Raw genomic sequence first — 25612 nt, forward strand, 5'->3', positions numbered from 1 at the left:
GTAGCTAGGAAACTGAAATTTAAAAAGGGTTTCATAGCTCAGGAATGCAGTAAATTGTCAGCTAGAAAAATGGATTCAAATTGCTATGTATCCTGGCTACTACTTTAAAAAAATAAGAATTTGGTCACCTTTTCTGCAGTATATTGCGTAGTAATATAAATTGAGAAAAAAAGGCAGAAAATCCACCAGGGATTTATAGCTTTTCACTTGCTTATTCAGCATATCAATTGGCATTATCTTCATTTTCTTTTGATTGTCAGTTTTATTTAAATAAAATAAATCAGCATGCTTTTTTTGATTTATATTGCACCCACCAGGAGTTTTAGTTTCATTTCTAATATCCTGACACTCATTTTTCTTACGTTGCAGTTTCCTATTTGTACTCTATAGGCTGTACACAATAAACACCTGTATGGAATGAGCTCTGGGAATTTTGCCATAAGCAAATAAATGAGGACAGAAATTCTGTTGCATCCTTCCAGTCACTCTATTTGATTTCTTCTTTAAAAATGGGTTACTTATATACCATACTTTTATATATATATATATATATATAAATCAGTTGTATAAAATATAGCAGATTGCTTTAAAATACTTGAGGAGATAAATTAAAAGTAAGGGAAAAAACCGTTTCTTTAATTGTGAGTTTCCAGATACCTTGTTGTGTAATGTTCCATTATTACTATTGGACAAGCACTAATTAAACTAATTGACATGTCATTTCACCATCTCAATGCAGAAGTAAGAAACTCACCTCCCAGACCAATTTTTTATTAAAAAAAAAAAAAAAAACCAATTCAGTTTAAAACCTGGATAATCAAAATTATCAACTAACTGAAACACTGGCTGTGAAACTTTCATCCCATGATGCAGTTTAACAGGGAAAAATGTATGAGAATAATGACTTTTGTAAGGAATAAAGATATGTCAGCATGACTGCACCGCAGTTAAAAGAAACATGAGCAAGGATTAAATTGCCAGAATCAGTCTAGCTCTTGTGGCAGGAAGTTCAACTCAGCCTGAATTTTTTTTCTGTACCAAACCCTGTGCTTCAACAGATTTCCACTCTGCATTTGATACCAGACGGAGCTAGGTTAAAGCTCACTTTGATATACTTACAGTGTTACAGCTGCCCCTTTGTCTGCAGCTGAAGCATGCCCTCTGAGACAGAAAATCCCAGAGTGCACAATGTTATGAGGCAACAAATCACTCAAGGAACCTCCCTGTTGTACCTGTGCTTACATTACTAGTCCCATGCCAGCAAAACAGAATGTTAGCACAAATGTTTGACAGTAAGAAATTATTTTTGCCATGTGGCTTTCATTTCAGAGGGGGCGCCAATATTAATATTTAATATCATTCATGGGATGATAAAATTGTTCATTTTCTCTTCTCTTCAGTCTGACAAGAACAAAAAGAGCTAAATGGCTTGGACAATTTCCGTGCTAAAGATTGTAACTACTGCTCTCACACACAGTGAAGTACTTAAAAAAATATTTTAGGAGTAGACACAAGAGAAAACTGGAGACTAAAAATAAAAATGACAGAGACAATGTGTATCAAGAGCTTGAAATACATAATTTTTTCTCTGTTTTTTCTACATTTTCTTCTGTGCTCAATAATATGTTTGTTCATTATTAAAACCATTACATTCCTGACTTCACACAATGCAGAAGTACAGCCAACCAAATATGCATTCTACAGTCTTGCAAATACTACCTTCACCAAACAATAGCAACACAAAGGCTGGGAGGAAATCTTTGACATTTTCCTAAACTTGAAAAAATTAAATACTTGGTTACAGTAAGCAGAATTTTTGGTCAGATTCAGTTAACATAAATTAACCAGATGGAATGAATGCAAATTTTCCAAAATGACTAAAGCTAATACCTTTTGTAAGTCATATTTTTAGGTGAGAAGAGACTCAGTCACCATAGCGTTTCCTGATAGAAATTTCTGAACAATTTCAAAATGATGCTGATGTTAGGATTCAACTGAGGTGTCAGAAATGGGAACAGTGCCAGTCTGGCTGTTAGGCACCAGGGATGTCCTTAGGCAAAGCAAGAAGTTGCCTAGGGCAACAGCATGATGGGATTTTGATGTCAAAATTTGTAGAAGTGGCAAAGCAGCCTCTGTAGACAGCAGCCTCCCAGGAACTGCATGCACTGCCTCAGCAGTCCTTGGCATGGCCCCCAGTTGTGCATGTCCAACCTTTTCCTTTTTTCACATCTAAAGCATTTTTGCTGGGGAGAAAATAAATTTAAATAGCAATTTATCCTAGCAGTGAGATAAAGGACAGGAGTGAGGCAGAGGGACTATAGTATGGCCTTCTACCCCCTAACTACCTCCCTAAAACCAAGGATTCTATCATATCTCAGCAAAGAGTAAACAATGGACACACAGGTATAGAGAATATAGTTGTGATGCACCACCTGTGGAGTTTACCCTGTCCCAGGACAGTGAGTTGCTCGGGGAAAATTGTCCCTAAAACAACTGCTTTGCTTTCTCTATGTAATTTTGCACATCCATTGAGAATGGGGCTATATTGTCCTCACTTTTGTAGAAACATATTTTGATTTAATCATCAGATTGACTGGGATCTGTGTTGACTGCAGAGGTTCAACCCAGGTCAGGAGAGGACTTTGATGCTGGTGAGGAGTGGCTAGAATTTGGAGAATGAATATGTTTAGTGCAAGTGTTAATGGAGTATATGGGGAAGGTATGACTTTGCCATCTACCCATTCTCTGAGAAATGGAAAGACGCACATATGAAGATAAGAAAATTACCTGGTCACAGAGTAGGGACTAGGAGAATGCAGAAGTGACATGTGTCAGTAAAGACAATGTCCACCACTATCATTACACTAGCAAACTATTTTAATCCCGACTCACAGGCTAAAATCCAGGCGAAACATTTTTTTCCTGTATCTGTTTAAAAGGAAAAGTGTTCTGTATTTTAAGAAAGAGAACGCATATAAACTGTAGATAACTTACTTTCTGAATGAGCCTGTTTCACTGGTATGAAGCATTGATCATTTTTTCATTTGTTTCAAAACATAATATTAATCCATTGTTTTAATCAACTAGCCATTATTTATGGTAGCTGGTTCCAAAGCAGAGATTTCTGCCTTAAAAAAAAAAAAAACATTTACATTATCTAAAAACAAAATCAGGCATAAAAATGAAAATGGAATAACTAGAATACAATGCCAGTGATTATTGAAAATTATTATTTTTTTTTCACCATCTATTTGCTGTGAATTCTATATAACTTCCTGAAGAGAAAATTTAATAACCCTGGACTGTATTTACATACATTTGAAAACTGCAACACAGGGAGCACCTTCAGAATGATTAGTTAAGGGTTAATCTCTCTTAGGAAGAAAGCATTTAGGTATTTACTGTGAGAATTATAGTACCTTACATGTATGGATAACATTATATTCGGCAGGGAGCTGTTGTCACAAACTCCACTTTCCTCTAATATATGCTGGTGTTCATTATTGTTACTGAGTTTGCCTTTAAATACATTTCTGGTGAGAGCACTTCCCCAGAATAGGGAAGATGGGTGCATTCATTAGGAAGCCCCATTAATGAGACTGTTCCTTGCAAAAGACAGGACTCTTATAAAGAAATATGCAAGCAAATGGTCTCATCTAGTAGCCAAAGGCTCATGTCCTACACATGACATCTCTTGAGTACCCCAATCTTGGTTTATTGTCTTTCATCCACAGTGAGAGCCATAGCTGAACACCCTTCTCTTGCTCTTAGAATCAAGCATACTCACTGGGAAAAAGACTCTCCTGGGAAGATAGCTCCCAGCCAAGCCAGGAAATGAACCTGACCTTCTTGCTCTTTGCACATGTAAATCATTTGGGCTGTCATTGAAAAGTTGCCAGAATCACTCTATTGATAGTGCTTGAATACTGAAGCGAGGCCTTCAAGTTGTAGATCCCAATTGAGATGGAAGCCCTTCCTCTATAACACTGACCTCAATGTATCATGTCCAAGTTTCGAATACAATCCAGTGCCTAGCCTAGGCAGCTAACTACTATATTTAAGGAGCTTCATGTTCAAAAGTGCTGCTTTTCTGAATTTGAGTCAGAATTTATTCACCTCTGTCAGTGTGCTCAAACCATGTAACTGAAACATAGGGTTGGGTTGCTCTTTAAAGGACAGAAACTTTGTGTTACTGTGAAGAGCTTTTAGGCACTGAAGTTCTTTATTAGATAGTGCAAAAAGTGTTATCTGGCAAGCTTAGAGATTGCTAGCTCCAGGCCATTTATTAAGTTAATTGAAAAACACAAACTATACTCTCAAATGTTAAAAATAGACAGGAACATCTCCAAATATACCCACATCTCCCACTGAAGATACTCTTCCAGAACTTATATCTTCCAAGTGATTTCAGTAATATAATTTTCTCTTCAAGTGTCACTACTGGTAGGATGTCATGACTATTATGTTTAATTATTTAACCTCTTATGCAAATTCAAACAAACTTGTGCATCGAAGCTAACCAATAGATGGCAGTAGCAATTTGTGTATGTCCTTACTTTGATGAGTAGACCCTACCTACTTTTTCTCTAATTTTGGTGTTTCGACAACATTTTTATAATAGATGTACACATGTGTGAGTTTCCAAGTAATTAACTGGCTAATTAAAGATTTTCAGATTTCACTAACAAAATGAGGGTGGAGAAAATAATCAATTTTGTTTTCATTTCTTTTAGGCAGAATTTTTTTTTGTTTCTTGACATCAGAGAATACATAAATTCTGTGCCTTACCTGGTCTCCGATACATCTTAGTCATGTTTCCTTTCTAGAGTAATAAACTGTAAGAACAATGTAGTACACTAGGTTTTACTTAAGCCAATATGAAACAAACAGTATTTCCTTCTAAGTAGAGACCCTTCACATGCAAATTTATGTTTCAATGGACTTCATAATCCATCTGGAAATGGAAAACTACATACAAAAGGGAATCTTAAAAATATATGGAGCTTAAGAGGAAGTTTCAAAAAAGAGACAATATGTGAATATAGTTTTGTACTTTTAGAACACTGTACCATTTTCTATAGGATGCTACTGAAACAGAATGAGTTACAGTTAACAGTATGTTAGTGGGATTGGGTTTATATGACAATAATGATGCTATCCTTTGGCTCTCTCTTTACAAAGGAATACTCAATCTTTTCCTATGAGAGAGTGGATTTCTGTTAAAAAGGGCACATTTTCCATCTAATTAGATAGAGATTTCTCTCTGGGTTCTCTCTTCTCATTTTGTCTAGCAATTACTGCTGTCTGAATCTTCAGGATGCATAAACCCAGCAGTTTATGAGACCACTGTGAATCTGTGAGGCTCCTCCTCTCTCCTCCTGCTCTACAGGGATCCTCACATTTTGATAATATTTTCCAAGGCTGATCTTCACAAATGATGTGAAACTGAAAAAGAATTTGTGGATAGGTATCATTTAAATTAATTTAATTGTAGTTTTAGCCTGCAAGCTGTGGGCAGCAGCTGAGCTGCTCTTAGATTAACAGTTTGGAGTACAACAGGAAGTTTGAAGGCAGTTACTTTCTAACATTAAGAACTTCAAAAAATCTCTTACATTCATACATCTTTCATTTCAACAGTTGTTTTTCTGTTAAATTCCTAGAGTTTTCATTTCCATCAATATTTTGTCTCATAGCTGGTGTTTGAGTTTACAATTAGGAAGAGCTGTGCTGAAAAGTTTGCAAACTGAAGAGGAGTGGAATTTTAAGATTTTGGTGGCAGAGTTTATTTTATATTTATTGTAGATTTGATATATAAAATACGACAGCAGACAATACTATCCAAGACAGAAAAAAGATATCCAAAATTAAACAATTTTAGCTTCATGCATGCTTTCCAGTATTTGCTGAGTTCAATAATGAAACCTGTTTCTCTTAAGATGTAAGTAGAAATTCAAGTTACTCATGAAACCCAGTGTGTAATACTGTGAGTCGGACCTGTCCATAACAGCAAGATTCCTATAACCAAAACAGAGAAAGGAGCTAATTTTCTTTTCCTGTTGAGTTTTCTCCTATGTCATCATGAAGAATATGAAAGACTTCAAAGTAAAATAGTTTATCAGATCAACATTTATTTGTGATTTAAAAAAAAAAAAAATAAATAAATTGTTTGGATAACCATAAAGTGGTTTTGTATTAGTGCTAGTGAGAACATCAACAGTACGGTATTTTCAAACATAGATATTATAAACCCTTGAAATAGGCATCTGAAAATCAGGCCATTTAAAGACCATAGATTTTTATATTACAGATACAATTATTTTCTTCCTGAAACAGTGAGAGATACATAATTATTTTGTAGCAAAGGTATAGCATATAAGAAATCTAACCACTTCCTTGTCATCATAATATTTACTCCTATGATTCTCTGGTTTCTACTATGAGTATTGAGAAACACATCTCTGGAGGAGTACAGATTGTATTTTTGTCTTATGTTGGAAATGAAAACTCATTTAATCATCTGTTTACCCCATTTGCCTTCCTCTGGGACAGAAACACTATGTTCTGCTGCAGAAATAGTCTTCACTATTTTATTCCATTCCCTCCATTACTTATCCTTCCTCAGTGCAGTACCTTCACTTGTAAAGGTGGGAGGACTTTGAAACTTCAATCTCTGGTGTCAAGCAAATGATGTATCACACAAAGAGCAGAGGAAAGAATAGGAAGGTAAAGTTAAATGAACTGGAGGATCTGGTTTGCAAATTTGATGTGAAAGTAGAGTGCTGAAACAGAAGTGATGCAGCATATGATTGATTTGAAATTCGGATGGGTAGAAGTAATCTCTGAGTAAGAAACAAATGTTTGCTTGAGTGAGACCTATGACAGAGACAGAATTATCTTAATTAGATAAGCTTGGGAAAGCAGCCAACATCAGACTTGCCTATTAGGTGTCATTGGGGCACATAAAAAAAAAAATCTATAATATAATCTGTGGAGGAAAAAAAGTCAACAAACCAACGAGTTAAGCACTTATTTTTTTATGACTCTTTTGAGAATCAAAACCAGCAAACTTATGTGTACTTTTTATTGGCCATAGCATTACTGGTAACAGTTACTTTAATAAAGAAGTAGTTCAATTCTACACATAAAAGACCTTTAACTTGATAATCTAGCATACAGTTCAGGATTCAGTAAATATATAATTAAATAGATGTAATTTATTAAAAAATACATGATGGAGAAACTGGTTGCTTATTTCTTCTTGCTTATTTTAAGCTGCTTTGATCAAATATATGGTCTAAAGTTTCATGAAAGCAGAAAATAAAATGAACATAAAGGTACAGTACTAACTCCCTGAACCACTTCAATTGCTTAATTTCTCTGGTTTATCACACTAAAATTATATTTGTGGAGTGCATTACTCCACAGAAGTGACGAAAAGACAAATGGCATGGAAAATATGCTGTTCCCTTTATGGAATGAAGGTGATTAAAAAAAAAAAAAAACAACAAAAGGAAATGCAGCAATAATAAAAAAGAAACAGAAGATTTTAGAATTTTATTAACCTAAAGTTTTTAATCCATCAGTAATTCCTCTAAAGTACATTAAGAAAATTGCTCAGGTAATGTTTCTGGTAAGAGACAATTATTTTTATTTAGACTAAAAAACTGTTTTTAAAAGCTTTTTAAACTGAAAATTTATATATCAGGGAAATAAAATAATAAATAATTGTTGTTAATATAAAGGATGACATCACAGGAGGAGCTACACAGAGGAATTAGAAATACAGAGAGAATAATATACATATACAAATTTTACCTTATTACCTTATATGTTTTTACTTGGGTTCACCTTGTTTTGTCCATCTACGTCCAATTTTTTATCTTGCAAAAATAAACATAAGGAAATGAACTGTACCACTATCAAAGCAAAGAGCTGCTCTCATGCTTAACTCTGTTACATGCCTGTGCCTTAAGCCTTTGTGATCTCACCAGAGGGCAGTAATTTGTAATATCTTGCTGGACTTCTCAAGGTGCACTATCACCAACAACTTGAAGTTTGTGCAGAATATGTTGATGAATAAGACATAGTTATGAAACCAGAAGATAAATGATGTACTGACATGTTGTTTTCTACAGATTGATAAAGTACATGGACCCCCTAGAGGGTCAGGAAAGAATGGTTAAGTAATGTATGCTGTGAATGTGTCATTATCCAAAAAAACTTTAAAAGACCTTTCCAGCTGTTTCGGGAACTTCACAGATCTGGGTGAAATGTACCATACGTCCATCGATACTGAGGCACAACAGGGTGCAATAAAAAATGCTATTTAGGTGGATCCCCATTGTGCCAAGCCTTTTGAGGCCACAGAGCACCTTTCACCTCGACTAACATTTCCTTTCATTCATTGCACCTCAGCCACCATAAATATTCTTTGAATGCTATTTTTGTTTCCAGTTATAAGTATGTGTGAATGAACATGTGTATAAGAAAGAAGGATAGGCAGTTTCATCTCACAATGTTTCCTATTCTTAGAAATTAAAAGATTCTGCAACAAATTTGACAATCTTCATTGCTTCATAGGCTTGGAACAAGTGAATTTTTGAAAGTGTATGCAAGCTATTAAAGGGAATATAAAAGAACTTTCAGCCTTTAAATAGGAAAATTAAAATAGAACAATAAAGACCTGGTTCATGTCTGGTGTGTGAGATAACTGCAATGTCAGTAGCAGCAATAGCAATAGTAGAAACACTACATAAAACCTAAGTATTTTTAATAATGGACTGTAATGAATTACCTCCGTAAATTTATACAGAAATGGTAATTCTTTCTTTAGAAAGTGCCTATGAGATGAATTATTTATCTCTTTGTTTGAAGAATTATTGAGGTCTAATGTCTCACTGAGGGAATTCTCTATTATATATTTCGTGATAGTTTTCTAGAAATTGATAAACAAAGTATGTACTATATTAGTATTGCTTTCAGAATAGATCTAGCACATCCTGGAATAAGATGATTATACACAACATGAGAGGGTTCATTGGGACACCTAGCAGATATGTATTGCTGAAAAGTAGGAAAGAACAGTTCTCTCCAAATGAAAACACAGAGAAGCTGAGAACAAGATTCAGTAAAGGACAAAGCATTGCAAGACTGATTGCAGCACCCAGTCTCTGGACTCCTGTATTCCTAGCACCTATGTGTTGGAGTGAGCTGCTTACTTCTTATCTCCATGCCTAGAAGGAATTAAGTATCGGGAGCTGGAGAAAGAAAAGATAGCCTACTAATATGGTGGAGTGCAAAAGAAAGTCAAGAAGGTAATGTCAGAAGAAGATGTATTAATCTCATCTTATTCATTGCAATGACAATATTCTTATTCCCCAAATGAGATACACAGATACCTGCCTGTTTGCAGGTTGAGTGTCAAAGACAATGGAAAAGTGACATCCACTATTGGTTATCTCATTGATTTCTTGTCCCAGGGAGTGAAATTTTTTTCTGTCTAAGAGGATTTGACTTTGCTTCCATTGGAAAATATTAAATGTGAATTTCATCAAAAAGGAAATTCTCACTTTCCTCTGATGTATTTGATTCTGATTTTGTTAAATAACCAAGCATGTAGGCTGAAGGTAAGAAAAAAATATTAATTAGTTATTCATTAACTTGACTCATTGATCAATTACCCAGGGGAAAGACTCAAAGCTATTACTTATAGAAACATCTAAACAGTTAATAACAGGTTGAGAAGTGGCAGCAACCTAAATAAATATTCATTATTTGTGGAGATCTGTTGCATGTAGTTTCTTCTATCCAGTTGCTTTTATTAACTCTTTTTCTTGTGAAGTCTCAGCACATTACTGTTAAGGCTCTGACTGTTAGAAAAATAGAAGAAAAATATGCTACTTGTCACTCAAACTCTTTTACAAAGTGAATCCCTTCCTTCTAAGCATCAGAGAAGGACTGGGGTACACAGAGTGAAAAATCCATTCTTTTAATTTGACAAAATAAAATGTCATTTGATCACTAGAGGAAATATTGCAATAATGTTCAAAAAAGACAGTCACAAAAATACGTAGTCTAAATAAAATATACAATATCTCACAACTGAATTTGGGAAGCAATCTGGTGTGCATGATACATGGTTATTTTTTTTAATCTGCCAAAAAAAAAATCCAAGAAACTAAAAAAAAAATTATAAAGAAAATAAAATCATATTTATTCAGCATACACATGTATCTTGTGCTTGCTTGGTTTGGCCTGCTATATCTTAAACAAAAATTACTGGATACTATAGTATTTAGCAAATTATAGCTAATTCTTGAACAGTAGACAGCTGGAGTCAATATCTTTCATATCCTTTGCCCTGACATAAGATGAGCAATGCTTAGAAAGCACATTAGGAAGAATGTATTGCATCTAACCTCTATTTGGATATAGTAGGGACAATGGCTGAATTAAAGTTGTCAAACAGTTTTAAGAATGAACCATTAATGAGCCATACTTAAAATACAGGAAACCAAATCTCACCTACATACGGCTGATTAAATGACCCATCAAAATGGACATTAATAAGCTAAAAAAAACCACGGCCTTCTGTCAAAGAAGCAAATATAATTATATCTGGTAGCTCATGTAAAACTCATGTCCTTTAAGGAGATTTTTCTCAAACTTTGAAAAGTCAAACATCTTGTTCACAGAACTACAAAGTATAATGAGCCTAAATGTATGTTCACTTCCTTTAATTAGAACATATTGTTCTATAGCTATGGTAAGTTTGTTACTCTATAAAAAGGTAAATGAAATCTTTGGATCCTTTCCTTTTCAAGGAAAAAGGAAAAGATCATTAATTTCCCCTTCTCCTTTTCCCTTCCTAGCCTTGTTTTTGCCTTTTTTTCTCTGGAGACTTTCAAAGCCCACCTGGATGAATTTCTGTGCAGCCTGTCCTAGCTTATCCTGCTTTGTCAGGGGTGTTGACTTTTGTTGAGCTTTCTGTTTTCAATTCTCTGGCTATTTTAAAGACCAGAATTCTTTAAAGTCTCTGAAGCTTCATTAAACACTGAGAACATATATTTTATTTAATTCATTGGCACCTTTCCCTTAGCTAACCTTAAAAAGAAATAGTGTATGTTCAAGTACCTCAGTTATCATATGCTTTAGAAAGTGTTAACACATTCAGATAAAAATGTCATTTAACATATATGTGCATACAGAGTCAACCACCCAGAGAGAGGAGACTTTATAGTCCTTTCAAACAAAACCACTTTTGGACTTTTGGAGTCAGATACACATATGTGTGCAGGAATGGGACATCCTCATAATTTCTCATGTTGTACGTTGGCTAGATAAAAAAAATATCACAAGTTTAACAATTAACCCAACAGTGTAAAATAATTGCCAGAGGCATCACAGTCACAGTGTCACAGTGGGGGGAAAAACAGAATCTTACATCAGACTGCAAAACAAATCTGAAAATTTCATTTTGGCTAGAGATTAAATGAATAAATTAATTAAGTTAATCAAACTGTCAATAAAATGATTATTCCTTTTGCTTCCATAATGATCTGATTCTGTTTATGAAACTGTTTATTGCAAATAAATCATACCAAAAAGGGAGTAGTCACTGGAAATTAAAGAGTCAGGGTGAATCTCCTTTTCAAAATAAATGTGTAAACTAATTTAGATTCAACAATGCATCAGTTGCAAAATTGTCAAGCACAAAAATCTTCCCTGCCTGCAGAGGGTGACAACTTTATTTACCTTTTATTGAAACGCAGTTCTTCAAAATCTCTGTTAAAAAGTTTCCCTCACTTACAATATTGACCATATTCCTTTACATAAATCTAGGGGAGAAGGTTCTTCTCCTATCATCCCTCCACACCCACAAGACATGAGGAATAAAAAAATTCTATTTAGAAAAATGCACCACACAAGAGACAAAGCAACAAAGCATGAATAAGTGAAGCCCTAAGGCCATTCCAACTTCCACTAGTCTTCTAGGTGAAGATTTTCAGAAGACACCAAGGCTGTTGACATGAAAATGATATTAAAAACATTGAGGTTTGAGTACCTTTAGGCTTCCTTGAGAACGCCTCTCAATTTTTACTTTGGTATCAAGATGCAAGGAGAATTAAAGAAACTCACATTTCAGTGATTAGACCAGGCAACCAGCACCAGAACAAGGGGACACAGTCTCAAGCTGCGCCAGGGGAGGTTCAGACTCGAGGTGAGGAGGAAGTTCTTCACCGAGCGAGTCATTCGGCATTGGAATGGGTTGCCCGGGGAGGTGGTTGAGTCATCGACCCTGGAGGCGTTCAAGGGGAGATTGGACGTGGCACTTGGTGCCATGGTCTAGTCATGGGGTCTGCGGTGTCAGGTTGGACTCGATGATCCTCGAGGTCCTTTCCAACCTAAGTGATACTGTGTGATACTGTGATACTGTGATTGAACAGAGTGCTACCCCTGTCCTCTGAGTGCAAATTCCCAGTAACAATCCTTTATCCTGAATGTAGTTAAAGTGCAGCATCTCCCCTTAATTTCAATAAAAATCAAACCTGAATCATATCAATTACCACAGCCTGCAGGAAAAGAAAGCTTTTGTAATACCATGTAATGTATTGACTTGCAAAAGAGATTCCTATTGTCACAATAAAACTGAATTTTTCCATCCCTGTTTTTTTTTTTTTTTTTAATCCCTTCTATTTTCATGTTCCTTTTTCCATTTTTTTTTTCTTTTTTAGCAGTTAGATCATTTTAGCAGTTGGATCATTGCTCAGAACAATACCAAGTAACAGCAATAAGAGAGCCAGTATCCTTCTCTAGACATGGCGTACCTGTCTGTCTAATGGTGCAAGTTCACACTAATTCCCTTGGCTGGGCTTTTATCTTCCTTTAGAGGGTAACAATTCCGGAGGCTTAACTCTGTCTGGGCTGCTGAAGGCTGAATCACACTCCTCGTGCCTTTGGCATTGCTTTCTTCACTTACAGGCAAGCCTCTGGAATTAAACCACAGACTCACTTGACAAAAGCAACGTGTCACTAAGAGCAGCTGTTGATTTGAGGGAAACTGATAGATTTGGGAGATAGCTTCTCTATTTATTTTCTATATGTGAACATGAGTGATTTCCTTCCTGTAAGGCCAGAACTAAAGCAATATAGAGCAAGGCTTGAACATGATATCAATAAATTTCTGCTAACAGCTTTGTCCTTTGTACACATTTGTCTTTATTGACTTTTACCTTTCTAACCTGCAGTTTAGCTATGTTTGATTGCCCACCTGTTGAGCTAGTCCCACCATTGAAGAGTGAGACAAAATTTTCTAGCATTCTCAGTAAATATGTCACAGTAGATTGTAAGAAAGTACTTGGGAATTTACTGTCCTTTATACAAATATTCCATTTAGTAACAATGACTGTATTACTGATCTTAGGGTTCTTCTGACTGCTTGGTCCAGATATGCTTTCTATACTTCTTCTGACCACTTGATCCAGATATGCCTTCCAGGCTTAATGAAACTCAGCTGCAAAGTCTGAGTATTCACCAGATGATGACAGACATTGTGCACTGATTCTTTATCTGCGGTCTCTTCAGATTCCTGACCACAGGCTGGTATACCCAGCTAACCAAGGGTTCACTTCAGGTGAACTGAACGTTGCCAGTAAGAGAAAATATATCTTAGAGATATTGTGAATATGTTATCAGAACTGTGGTAAATCAACACGGCTCCCTTGCACCAGTTTATTTGAGTAGCAATTTTATTCTCCTATTTGTGTCCTGAACCACAAGGTTTCTGTTAAGGATATCAGTAGAAAACTGCTCTTTGTTTTACTGGAAGAGGTTATATATAGGTCGTGGAATGCATTGTGCAGAAAGGAAATAGATGGTGCTAATGACGTAAAGACCTGAGTATAATGAATTTTCACAAGGATAAAAGCGCCAGAATCTCTCACTTTCTTTCTTTTTATTGTTTTTTAATTTCTAAATGCTACATAGCTGCAAATGGGGGGGGGTGGGGGGTGGGGTGGGGTGCAGAAATTCAAAGACATAATTTCTTTGTCTATAGGATTTTTATTTGTATCAAAAAGAGAAACGTATTAAAGATCTGGTATTTCTTCCACCACTGATGTTTACTTACAAAGAAAACCTTATGTGGAGAAAACAGCCAAATTTGTTTCTTTATTCCTTTTTTACATGCAAAACTTTTCTTATCTGTGTATCAGGCAGTCATACTGCAAAGGTTTTCCTGGTTGTGTTTGGTGCCTTTGGTTTTTAAATTTATATTTCTGTGAACTTGTACTTCTTTTTTATTTAAATAGGCAATGTAAGCTTCCTGCATCAGCTTCCAGCAAATATTTTATACAAGGCAGTGCAGCTTCTGCTTGAGATTTCTCATGTGCCTGGGTACTAGCATTCTGTAAAGGAGCTTGGATATTCCTTGCCATTACCTCAGACTGAAGTCAGTGGCTCTGACTATTGATTTCAACAGGAATTTTTCAGTTTCTAATCACAGCAGATGCATATGTTTTAGTTAGAGATCATTTATGATGTTCAGAGCACAACAAGTTATGAGGAGAATTCATTGCTGAAACTCTATGATGTGCATTATATAGGACCTTAGATCAGATGATGTTAGTCCCCTTTTTGCCCTAAAATCTGTAGATTACAAAAAATAGCTTTCACAGAGTACTGAAATAAATTCCCCATTTTTCATCCAAGGCTTCATTATCTGATGTGAAAAATGTCCCAAAAAGAGTAAATAGTTGAAATAAAATTAATATAACATTGTATCCTAAATATTGAAACTATATTTTGAGAGTGTAAACCTCATGTATTGGTCATAGGTGGCAAGATTTTGGTAGTGGGGAGGAGAAGAGAAAAAAAAAAAGGATAGGGCTGCAGGAGTGGCTTCTGTGGGAATAGGTCAGTATTTGCCCTGTGCCAGACAAAGCTTGTTCCAGCCAGCTTCACAATATACCCACCTTTAGTAAAACTTCTTTAAGAAAGGGTAGAAACCCCTATGCAGAGAGAGGAAGGTACAAAAAGGTTGACTAATAATAAAAAGAAACAGCAAAGTTAGAGAAGAAGAAGAAGTTTCTCCATGGTGGAGTAGATATATGCTGTGGCCTGGAAAGGACTTGTGCTGGATATTTCTGAAGGAATGGTGGCCCATGGAGAACCCATGTAAAAGCAGAAGAAAAGTCTAAGCAAGAAGGAGCAAAAGAGAGGAACTGCTATATATTAACCTTTTACAAACACCCCTCCAAAGACACATACCCCCCACATTACGCAGAGTGGTGAGACTAGTGTGGAGGGAAGGACCTGGAAAAAGTGAGAAGAAAGGTGTTGATTTACGTTTACCTTCCCAATTTTCACAATCCAAATTGGCAAACTCCCTGTCTTTATCTTGACCTGTCTTTATCTTGCACCCTCTTTTCCCCCATGTCATGTTGAAGAGGCTGGGAGAGTGAGTGAACATTTCACTGTTAGCTAAGGCTAATTGACCAAACCTAAAAAAAAAAAAAAAAAGGCTTTCAGCAATTAGCATATTAGAGGACTGAATCAGTAAACATTAAGCTTCTAAGTAATTAGAGACAAGGTATTGAAGAACAGTTGCTAAGTGGTATTAAGGAGTTTGATGAGACTACAAAATGGGCTTTCAATTACTCTGCTGGATGTTGACTAGCACTTGTGAAATATTACACTATATAGGGGCTATATAGAGGGAGAACTAAATTGAAGAAGAATAATTTACAAAATCACTTATCACAGATCTGTACAAACTACTGTGACAGGCTGATTGCTTGTTTTGCTTTGATGTTGCTGGAACATGAAACTACTGACTGATATCACCAACATGGCAACTGAGCATCCAACAAACCACAAGACTGGAGGGTCCCAGCCAGAGGAGATGCCTGAAGACCACCAGACACCCCCCAGTGATGGCATAGAGCAAGAACACCGTTGCTGGGTGGTGGTTAAGAAAAACACCTCTCAGACTATGCTAAGTGGTTCTCAGAAGAAGATGAATATATAATTAGGCAACCAGATAAAAGAGAGACTACCAACTTTAGATGGAAGATTCCCCGACCAAGATGGAATACAAACCTACCTTTTAGATGCTGAAGGCCCACGGTGGTAGTAGCTATTGCAACTGCCCCTTTTTTACCTTTCTCTCTCTTTTACTATGTAAGTGAAGGAAAAAAAAATACCCAACATCTAAACTACAGCTGAATGGGTAAGAGGTTTAATATTACCTCACAGTAACAGTGTTCCAAAATGTTTTCTAAATGTTAATGACCTACCAATATTTTCAAAGCCTTTTGGATTGCATAGTAACTTTTTTTTTTCCCCAGCTGTTGTAAAGTGCAGTGTGAAGACAGTAATGGTTCTAAAAGAAATGAAATATTTTTTTACAACCTCTATATTTTGAAGCTCTGATAGTCTTCTTACCATCTTGTTTTAGAGAATTATTTCTCTCTATAACAAGGTGAAAAGACTCAGGGACACAGTGCTTTCCTAGTCATAAAAAGACTCAGGGACACTGTTGTGTCCTAGCCATAACCACTAAATCAGAACACATTACAGTGTCATTCTCAGCAGTCTGCAGACAGAATTTAGAAGAACAGAAATAAACTTTATATTTAGTCCTAGTGTTCTGAACCATTAAACTCACGGACAAATTCTCTTATTTTCTCTCTGAATTGTCTCTTTATCTGTAGTTGAGGCATAAGTTTATTGTTATCCTTTTATTGCTTCCTTTGTCCTCATTTCAAATAAGATATCACTGTGAAAAAAAGTAAGGGATGCAGAGGAAAAAAGAAAATATATCACATTATTTCAGGACTCAGTACAGCTGACACATCCACCTACAGTGTCCACTGCACATTAAAGCTTGTTAAATGTTCTGTCAAAATTAAAGCTGGTTTAACAAAGTAAATCATCAGCCAATATTTGTTCAGACCACTCAAGGTAAAAAGACTCAGTGTAGCTGTAAGATATATAGATATAGAGAGATAGAGATAGAGATAAATATGAATTATATTGATGTAGATAGATGCATCAGCAGGTGACTGTGTCAAATTTTATTGTTACCTATATATGAGTATCAGATCAGGGCACTATTGCATGCATTGATAAACTGAAAAAAACCCACCAGTTTGCAGTACACACAGAAAAGAAAAGAAAAGAAAAGAAAAGAAAAGAAAAGAAAAGAAAAGAAAAGAAAAGAAAAGAAAAGAAAAGAAAAGAAAAGAAAAGAAAAGAAAAGAAAAAAGAAGGTAAAAGAAAAGTAAAGTAAAGCAATAAAACAGACACTTTAAGAACAAAATTTAGAGCATACATTACTGAATATGTTAGTCCTTCTGGTAAATGCCTGAACCCTAGAGCACAGATTCAAAAAATCTACCTTTGTCCTACATCAGCCTTTTGTTGACTATTGATAAAATGGTCATGACCGTACTCCACACGGGCTCTTAGTTGAGGACATCCCCAGTCTCTCTAGAAAGGACTAGGAAATTTTTTCTTTTTTAAAATTTAATGTTAAAAAAAGAACAGTATCCTAAGCTTACTGTTAAAAGCAGTAAGAAGGAACTATGTGTGCTATGTGTTGACATGGGGAAATGATGTGGTATGAAAGCTAATGAAATGACATTTGTTTACCAGTGTTTTTCAGGAGACATTTTTGTTTTATTTATTCTGGCTTCTAAATAAGTAAGAAGGCTGGGGTACAAACAAGCTTATCACAGATGGCAGGAGAAAGCATCTGTTTTCAGAAATGTAATTTCAACCACATTACAAAGGCATATTTTCTGCATATATTTGAGGCCTTTAAATTGTAAAGTAATTATAGAGCTTAATGCTAATTGGTACCTTTTTCATGACGTTGATTGTGGCTTTGTGGCTTCCTAAATTCTTTTGGACAAATCTCATCTTTCATGTAAAAGCTGATACTTAAACCTTTTAGATTCACTCTGAACTGTGCTCTCCTTATAAAAAGATAGAAGACAATCATTAACAAACATTTAAATTATTACTTTAATTAAATAAGCATTCAGCAAAAATCATTGTCTGATATGAAACTGTTACCTAGACTTGCAAAATGGTTATTCAGTTGCTGAGATGGCAGATAATAAGGATGGATCAGAGAAATGCTGTGAATGCAAACAATCACAGCAAAGTACATTGTGGGTTCAAAGAGCTGAACCAGATGAAAAGTGTAGTTTACTTTTAAAAACTGCTTGACTAGATGACTGAACCAATAGCTGTAAGATAAAAAAAAAAAAGGATAAAATATTTTTTTGTGAAGCATTTCCTTCAAGACTTCACAGTGGCTGCAGTAGTACATTAAATCACATATGAAATCCGTTGTGATGAGCATTAGGTGTTCCATGAACAGCAGCATCATAGATACCAACTACTGATGTAATTTTTCAACACCATGAGACAAGACGTGCACTCACAAACCTCTTGAACTCTCTATAAAGCAGGTTTGTGAGTACACAGGCAAATGTTTTAGTGTGACTTTACTTACTTCAGCATGGACTTTGAATAAACACAGTAACACCTAATGACAACAGGTGGAAGCACATAGTGGATTCATTCTACTCCCTAGCTTTCCTGTTCTGACAGCTGAGCTTCAAATATTACCAAAGCTTTTTTTCTTTCTTTTTTCTTTTTTTCTCCATCTTACTTACTATTCCCTCTGTCTCAAGGTTTTCCAGACATCCACACTGCTGACTGACAGTAATCCATTGAGGGCAGTTTAATCAGTTTGTCAGATTTCAGTGGCTAGCCTAAAACTATCTAGCCTGTTTCTTCTTGGGTTGAAAGCAAGAATTTGTGAGGAGTATTGTCTTTATTACCAGGTGGCTATGCTAGAAATTTCTTGCCAAAGAAAAAGCAGGGCTTTGAGATGTGGCCTACACATGGATGAATTAATTTTCTTCACTTGGGAAAAGTTGAATATGTTCATCACATTCTTGAGCTTTGGGCACTGTTTATGAAACACATATGCTTTAAATGCATCAAATGAAATATAAATATATCAAATTAAAACTAATTCATTTCACCAGTTCATCTAATTATTATTTGTCTGTCCTTTTTAGATTGAATCATTTAACATTATGATACTACTTTGCCATCAGAAATAGAAGAGATGATTCTCTGCAACCACTAATTTGGGAAATTAGTAAGAGTGTTATTGGATACTATTAAGTGGAAGCCTGAAGTTTAGGTCACATAAAACAAATTATCTTTTGAAATATAAAAATAGAAATCAATCTCTATGCTCACATGACTACCATTTTGTAGATAATTCCAGTATGATTGTACTGAATAAGATTTGAGATGTAGGCTTGTTTGGGGTTTTTTTTGGGGGGGTTTGGGTGGGGGGTTTTTTGTTTTGTTTTTTCTTAAGTGTCAGAGAAAACTTTACATTTGCTTAATGATTTCTCACAAACCCATGTGCCCACTTGGACTCATTTTTCCTTTCAGTCTTCATGTTTAAATATGTTCAACAGCTTTGTGCCATATGAATGTTTTCTGACTGCTGTGTCTGTTTCTGAGTGCAAAACTTTTCTGAAAATCTGCTTAGTTTTTGTAGATAGGATATCCTAAAGCCTTTATAAAAATCCTGCCTGGGGTAACGCAATCCTATGAGCTGTCAAATCATGCTGATCTTGTTATGGCTTAAAATGGATGGCAAGACCAGGGCACAGTGGAATATTATTACACAGATTCAAGTTCTGTTATGTCTTCATAACAGCTTTCTGACTACATGTATGGATTTCTTGTTTTCAGGACAGATGAACAGACAAAATCAATTCCCACCCATGTAATACAGAAAGACTGATTAAAAGTGGTTATCGTTGATATAATTTTCATGTTGAAAGTATGTGATATTTACCAGATTATGTACAATTTCTGTCTGGATGCTAGTCTAATTATTAAACCACAATATGGATATTTAGTTATTTATTTTGTTATATGTTTGATTTTCAGCTGTTGACTAACTCTAATGACACAGTGAGTTATGTGTGTTTAGCATTTCTGAAAACAAGGTGAAGCATATTCAAATCCTTAACTGTAGATTTAAGTGTCTCATGGTGACTGCTAATTGACTCATGTGAAAATGTATTTACATTTGAAATTTCCTGCCTGATTTCTTTAAAGCTCGGAACTCTTAAGAGGTGGAAAAAAGAAAGATGTTGGTAGCTCAGTAAAGAAATGTGAGGGTTGCCATCAGCATACAACCTTTTTGAGAGGTTGCTATCTTTTCTTCCTTGACATTGCAGATGGTAGAACCAAATTTTAAAATATTTTCCAGCAGTGCCCTAACTTTATTATATGTTAAAGCAAATCACCAGCACTCTGAAATTTGAGACCTGCACATTCTGGATGCATATGAGGAGTCTTTATGTTAGACAAATGCCTGGTAATGTGTTAATTAAAATAAGTAGAAAAGAGCTCACTGGAAAAGAGCTAGATCCTTTAACCATTTGTCACCAATCTGTTAAGTTGAGAAACACCTTTTTCTTTACTTTGCCCTTAGAGCAAAAAAGTTTATTAAGGTCATGAGTAAATCCATATTCATTCAGACCAAGGAAATGGGGAATGAGTGCTTCATCTGTGATCTCATTGATTGAGAATGGAAGAGCCAGCTGGGTTAGGAAAGTAATTGATTGGAACACTGCAAGTGTACATTTTGTCATGTAGGTTAGTGGAAAAGAAGTGTTATCACTCATTTTGTTTGCTTAGGAAAAATACAACCTCTAAGTAGCATCTAGCAGTAGAAAGTTTTTTTAGCACTCAAAACCATTTATAGAGACTATTTCTGTCCAAGACAATAGTAACTCAAATCATCAGCCTGCTCAGAACTTTTATTAGTTAATACTGCTGACATTGCTATTGGGTGTTTTGTCTTCCCATGCCTATTTGTATTAAATGCAGTCTCCTCAATACCTACCTAATAGTCTGAGTGTGGATTTTCATATTCAGCATATGCACTGCATCATTGCTACTCATCCTTCTCTAAAGAAAAGAGAAACAGGAAATTCAGTGCATCAAGTAAAAAGCTGCGCTGCTGACTATTAAGATATGGCTTAATATACCATGGATTGAAAAGTTTCACTCTAGGTTTTTGAAAGCAGGTTGGTAACTCTCAACTAAAGAACATTTTTTGAATTACTGGAAGATGTGCAATATGATCTAAGCTTTTATCCAATCTTTGTTTGCTGTTATACATCAACGACAATGTGTTACAAAGAGGAGCAAGGCCACCTCCACTCTGTCCTGTGGTTTGGGCATTTAAAGCATGGATTAACTTCCATTATCCTTCCAGCCTAAAGTAAACCAGTTCCCATTGTGCTGTTAACTTTGAGAATTAGCAGTCTAAGAAGTGCAGTGTTCCATCCTTCTTTTTCTAGACGACCTGTTTTACCCCTCTCATAGTAAAAAAATTTTGTCTTTATATAGTCCAAATCTACAGTCTTTTAATTTAAAACTCTAATCTCTTGTCCTGTTGTGACAAGCCCTGCAAAAAGACATTGTCTTTGTTTTTCTGAAAGGCCCTGTTTAAGTATTGAAAGGCCACAATAAGGTCTCCCCAGAACCTTCTCTTTTCAACTCTGAACAACTTCAGCTCTTTCAGACTTCTCAGTAAATGTGTTCTACCCCTCAGATGTGTCCCTTCTCTGGACCCACTTCAACAGGTCCCTGTCTTTCTTGTGCTGAGTCCTCTGAAGCTGGACACAATACTCCAGGTGAGATCTCACAAGAGCAGAGTAGAGGACAAGAATCACCTTCTTTACCTGCTGGCCACGTTTCTTGTGATGCAGCCCAGTATACAGTTGGGCTGTCATCACACATTACCAGTCCCGGTCCAAACCACTAAGGGACACTAGTTTTCATCTGAACATTAAGCCATTGCCCACTATCTTCTGGATATAATCATTGTTGGTCACATTTCCTTACCCACCAAACAGTCTACCCAACAGATCCGTGGTGGACCACATCAAAGGCCTTATAGAAGTCCAAATAGATGACATCCATAGCTCTTCCCTTGTCCATTTTTTAAGTCACTCCATCTTAGGAAACCACTAGTTTGGTCAGACAGTGCCCTTAGTGAAGCCATGATGGCTCTCTTGAATAACCTCCCTGTCCAATATGTGCCTCATTATAGTTTCTAGAAGGATTTGTTCTGTGGCCTTCTCAGGGTCAGGGGTGGGGCTGACAGTTCCCAGGGTCCTCTTTTCTACCCTTTGAAAAAATGTTACCAACTTACCAGAGAGGCATATAAACTGGATAATGCTTGCCAGAGATTTCTATATTAAATATAGTGTCCTGAAAGGTTCCTGCTTTGCATTACATGCTTTCTGTATCTCTTTGCTATTCCTGCCATGCCTTACTTCATGCCAGTTTCTTAACATTCTTTAATGCAGTGTTTTTACATTAGTCACTTCAGTACAGAGGGACATTGATGTGAAATGTACTCTCACAATACAGTAAAGGAGTTGTTCAGTAAAGTGCAGATGGCATAAGTTCAGCTGACTGTTTTGTCTTGCAGGTTTGCCCCAGATTTGAGCCATATATGTCTACAGTTAAATGACCAATAATTGTACAATGCTGGGTATCAGTTTTATTCAGTATGATCTTAATTTAGCCGATCCAATATATATAAAATTAAATGAAGACATGTCTGTACTATAAAGAGAATTATCAAGAAATAAAATCACTGGGTTAAAGCAAGAGGATGGGTAAGTTGTGGCATACAGTCCTTACTATGGAGTGGAATATGATCCTGCTATCTAAATGATTGAAGAGGCTTAGGTTTTGTGCATGTTTTCCCTTGTTTTGTTTTCTGATAGAAAATCACACTCAGTAGGCTAACTATTTCAAACTGAGGCCAGCTACTTGCTCTCCAGTCATATGGAGTTCATAAGCAATTCAAATGCAGACTCTCTTCTAGACCTACTTTTCTGGGTGTAGAAGTAAACAAGATTACAGATGTCAGGCTTTAGTAGCTCTTCTGAAATTTAGCCAAAAACCAAACCCAGAGTTTCAGAATCCCTGCAGGAACACCATCTTCAGTATGCTCTGTAATACAACATCATGTCTCTCCAAGACAGCTTTTATATATATATATATATATATATACACACACACACACACATACCTACATACACATATACATACACGCACACATATATATATTTTCATATACATTTATATATAAATATTTCTATATTTATTTATTTATTTTTATATATGTGCAACAATTTTGATATGCAAGTACCAGGGTGTGGGAAGATGGCTTCTTCTGCTACACACTTCTAGCAGCATTTAAGAAACTCCATTTTCTTAACTGGAGCACATCAGTATTCTTAGTCTGAGTCTGAGCCATTGCACAACAATCTTCCCCCTCTCTAATCTACAATTCTAGCAGCTCTGTATCAGCAAGAAAATATCAGTAAACACTTTAGACCCTGTACTTAAGATAATTTTCTGTTATCTTATCTTCTTGTTTCCATCTGAAGAGATATTCTCTCTCTCATCCTCTCGCCCCTTTCTTCTTCTCCTCCTTTCTCTCTCTTCTATCCTATCGTCCCTCATTCCTCATTCCCTCCCCCCTGTTAATACTAAATAAGTTGGTGTTTTTGCAAGTATAAAGATGAAACAGAGCTCTGATTAGACCATTTGCGTTGAGATGTGCTTTTGATCTTAGTCAACATGGGATCTCTTTGAGTCATTCCTTTTATTCCACAGATGCATGCCACCTATTTTTTGAGACTACTCATTACTCCCAGTGTGAAGACAATTTTAATATAGCCAGTGCATGAAGTTATGGACTATATATACATAGGTGTCTCACTAAGACAGTGAAGTAATGGGAGAAAATGAAGTTTGTCAGTTTGCATAGTTTGTCAAATGTTATATTATGGTAAATCATAGATCTCATGAAGTGCTTAATCTGTAAGAGGAAAAGCATTCTAATATTATATATATGTGGATATATGATTACCATCCCTGGAGGTGTTCAAGAGAGGATTGGACGTGGCACTTGGTGCCATGGTTTAGTAGTCATGAGGTGTTGGGTGACAGGTTGGACTTGATGATCTTTGAGGTCTCTTCCAACCTTATTGATTCCATGATTACCAGAGACTTCCTGGGTCAACAAATCCTTTTTTGTGTCACCCTTTCTATAAAACTCATATGAAAAGTTGTTTTGTAGGTGAGTACCATAAATATAATCTGTAGAAGAAACAATTGAAATCCAAGTAATGTGGAGTTTAGTGTTATTCTAAAGCAATTTCTTAACAGTTTAGTGAAAGGAAATTGCAGAAACTATTAGTTGAAAAGTAGCTTTACAAACCATGTATTGCACAACTGTTGCTTTAAATATTTTCAGGGTATTTTAAATGATCTATTGCCTGAGGGAGAAAAAATTTCACAGTTAGATGTGAAGTTTAAAGTTGCGTAACTACCATTGAGTCCGATGTAAGTGGAGATACGATGCATAAAATTTCGAAAATACATCAGTTTAAACTAATTATAGGTGCTTCTATGATCTGGTTGCTTGCTAATTTGAATCTTCATATCTGACATCCTGCTCAGAAGCATTCATTTTCCTTGCTATTAAAAACATTCTATCTTTTTTTGCAGTTATAGTAAGAATTCAGATTTTTCCCAAAAAAAATGGATTTTGTAATGATTGTTTCTAGTTTTGACATTGCAGTGTACACTATCTTCCTTATAACTCAAATAATTATTAAAAAAAAAAAAAAAAACAACAAAAAGACAGACTTGTGAAAAAAAAGAAAACAAAATTACAATTGCTTGTTAAAATTTGCTTTCTGATACAATCACCAACAATCATAATTGTAAAACAGTATTGCCTCCATTTCATTCTATTATTTCAAGCATGTGCTGCACCAAGGACAGAAAAACCAAAGAAAGGATAAAGCATGCAGGAAACAGCTAGTATAATAACTTTGTAAAGTCACAATATTAAATTTTATTTAGCTTTTATTTTTTCTCATATGTGACCTTACGTTTAATTACTACAAGGTGCAGGTACCTTACATTAGGAATTCTGGAATTTATAAATAAATAGAAAATACAGCTGTTGTCACAACTGTTTTGGTTCTGCAAGACAGTGCAGGGAGTGGAGTACAGAAAATGAGTTTGTAAACATCCATATTATAGACATTTAAAGCTGTGTGAGAGAAGCTTCATTCCTACAGCTATGGCTGAAGGTTCTCCTCACTTGTTTTCTTTTTACTATCAAATGATATAAAACAGTGTCTATTCCAGCTTGTCTGATTGCCTGAATGTATCCAGGATGCCAGAAGAGAAAGTTAGAAACCATGAGTGAGAACATGAGGCTTAGTATATGGAAAGCTTTATACTTCCCTTTCCCTCTGTGTGTTGCAGAGAATTTCCCCTTGCGATGTCATGGAAAGAATTGGCAAAATGTTGGCAATTTGAAATCTGATACAACAGAAGCATCTTTTAACTAAGTACTTATCATTCACATTGTCCATCCAGATATAAAGGTCAGCACACCGATGAAGTTCAGCAGAACACTATATTACATTGCAGAAAAAAATTTGTATGTCCTATG

This window comes from Melanerpes formicivorus, unplaced genomic scaffold (genome assembly GCF_026170545.1).
Source record: "Melanerpes formicivorus ecotype bairdi unplaced genomic scaffold, bMelFor1.0.p_v2 SCAF_17, whole genome shotgun sequence".
Classification (NCBI taxonomy): Eukaryota; Metazoa; Chordata; class Aves; order Piciformes; family Picidae; genus Melanerpes; species Melanerpes formicivorus.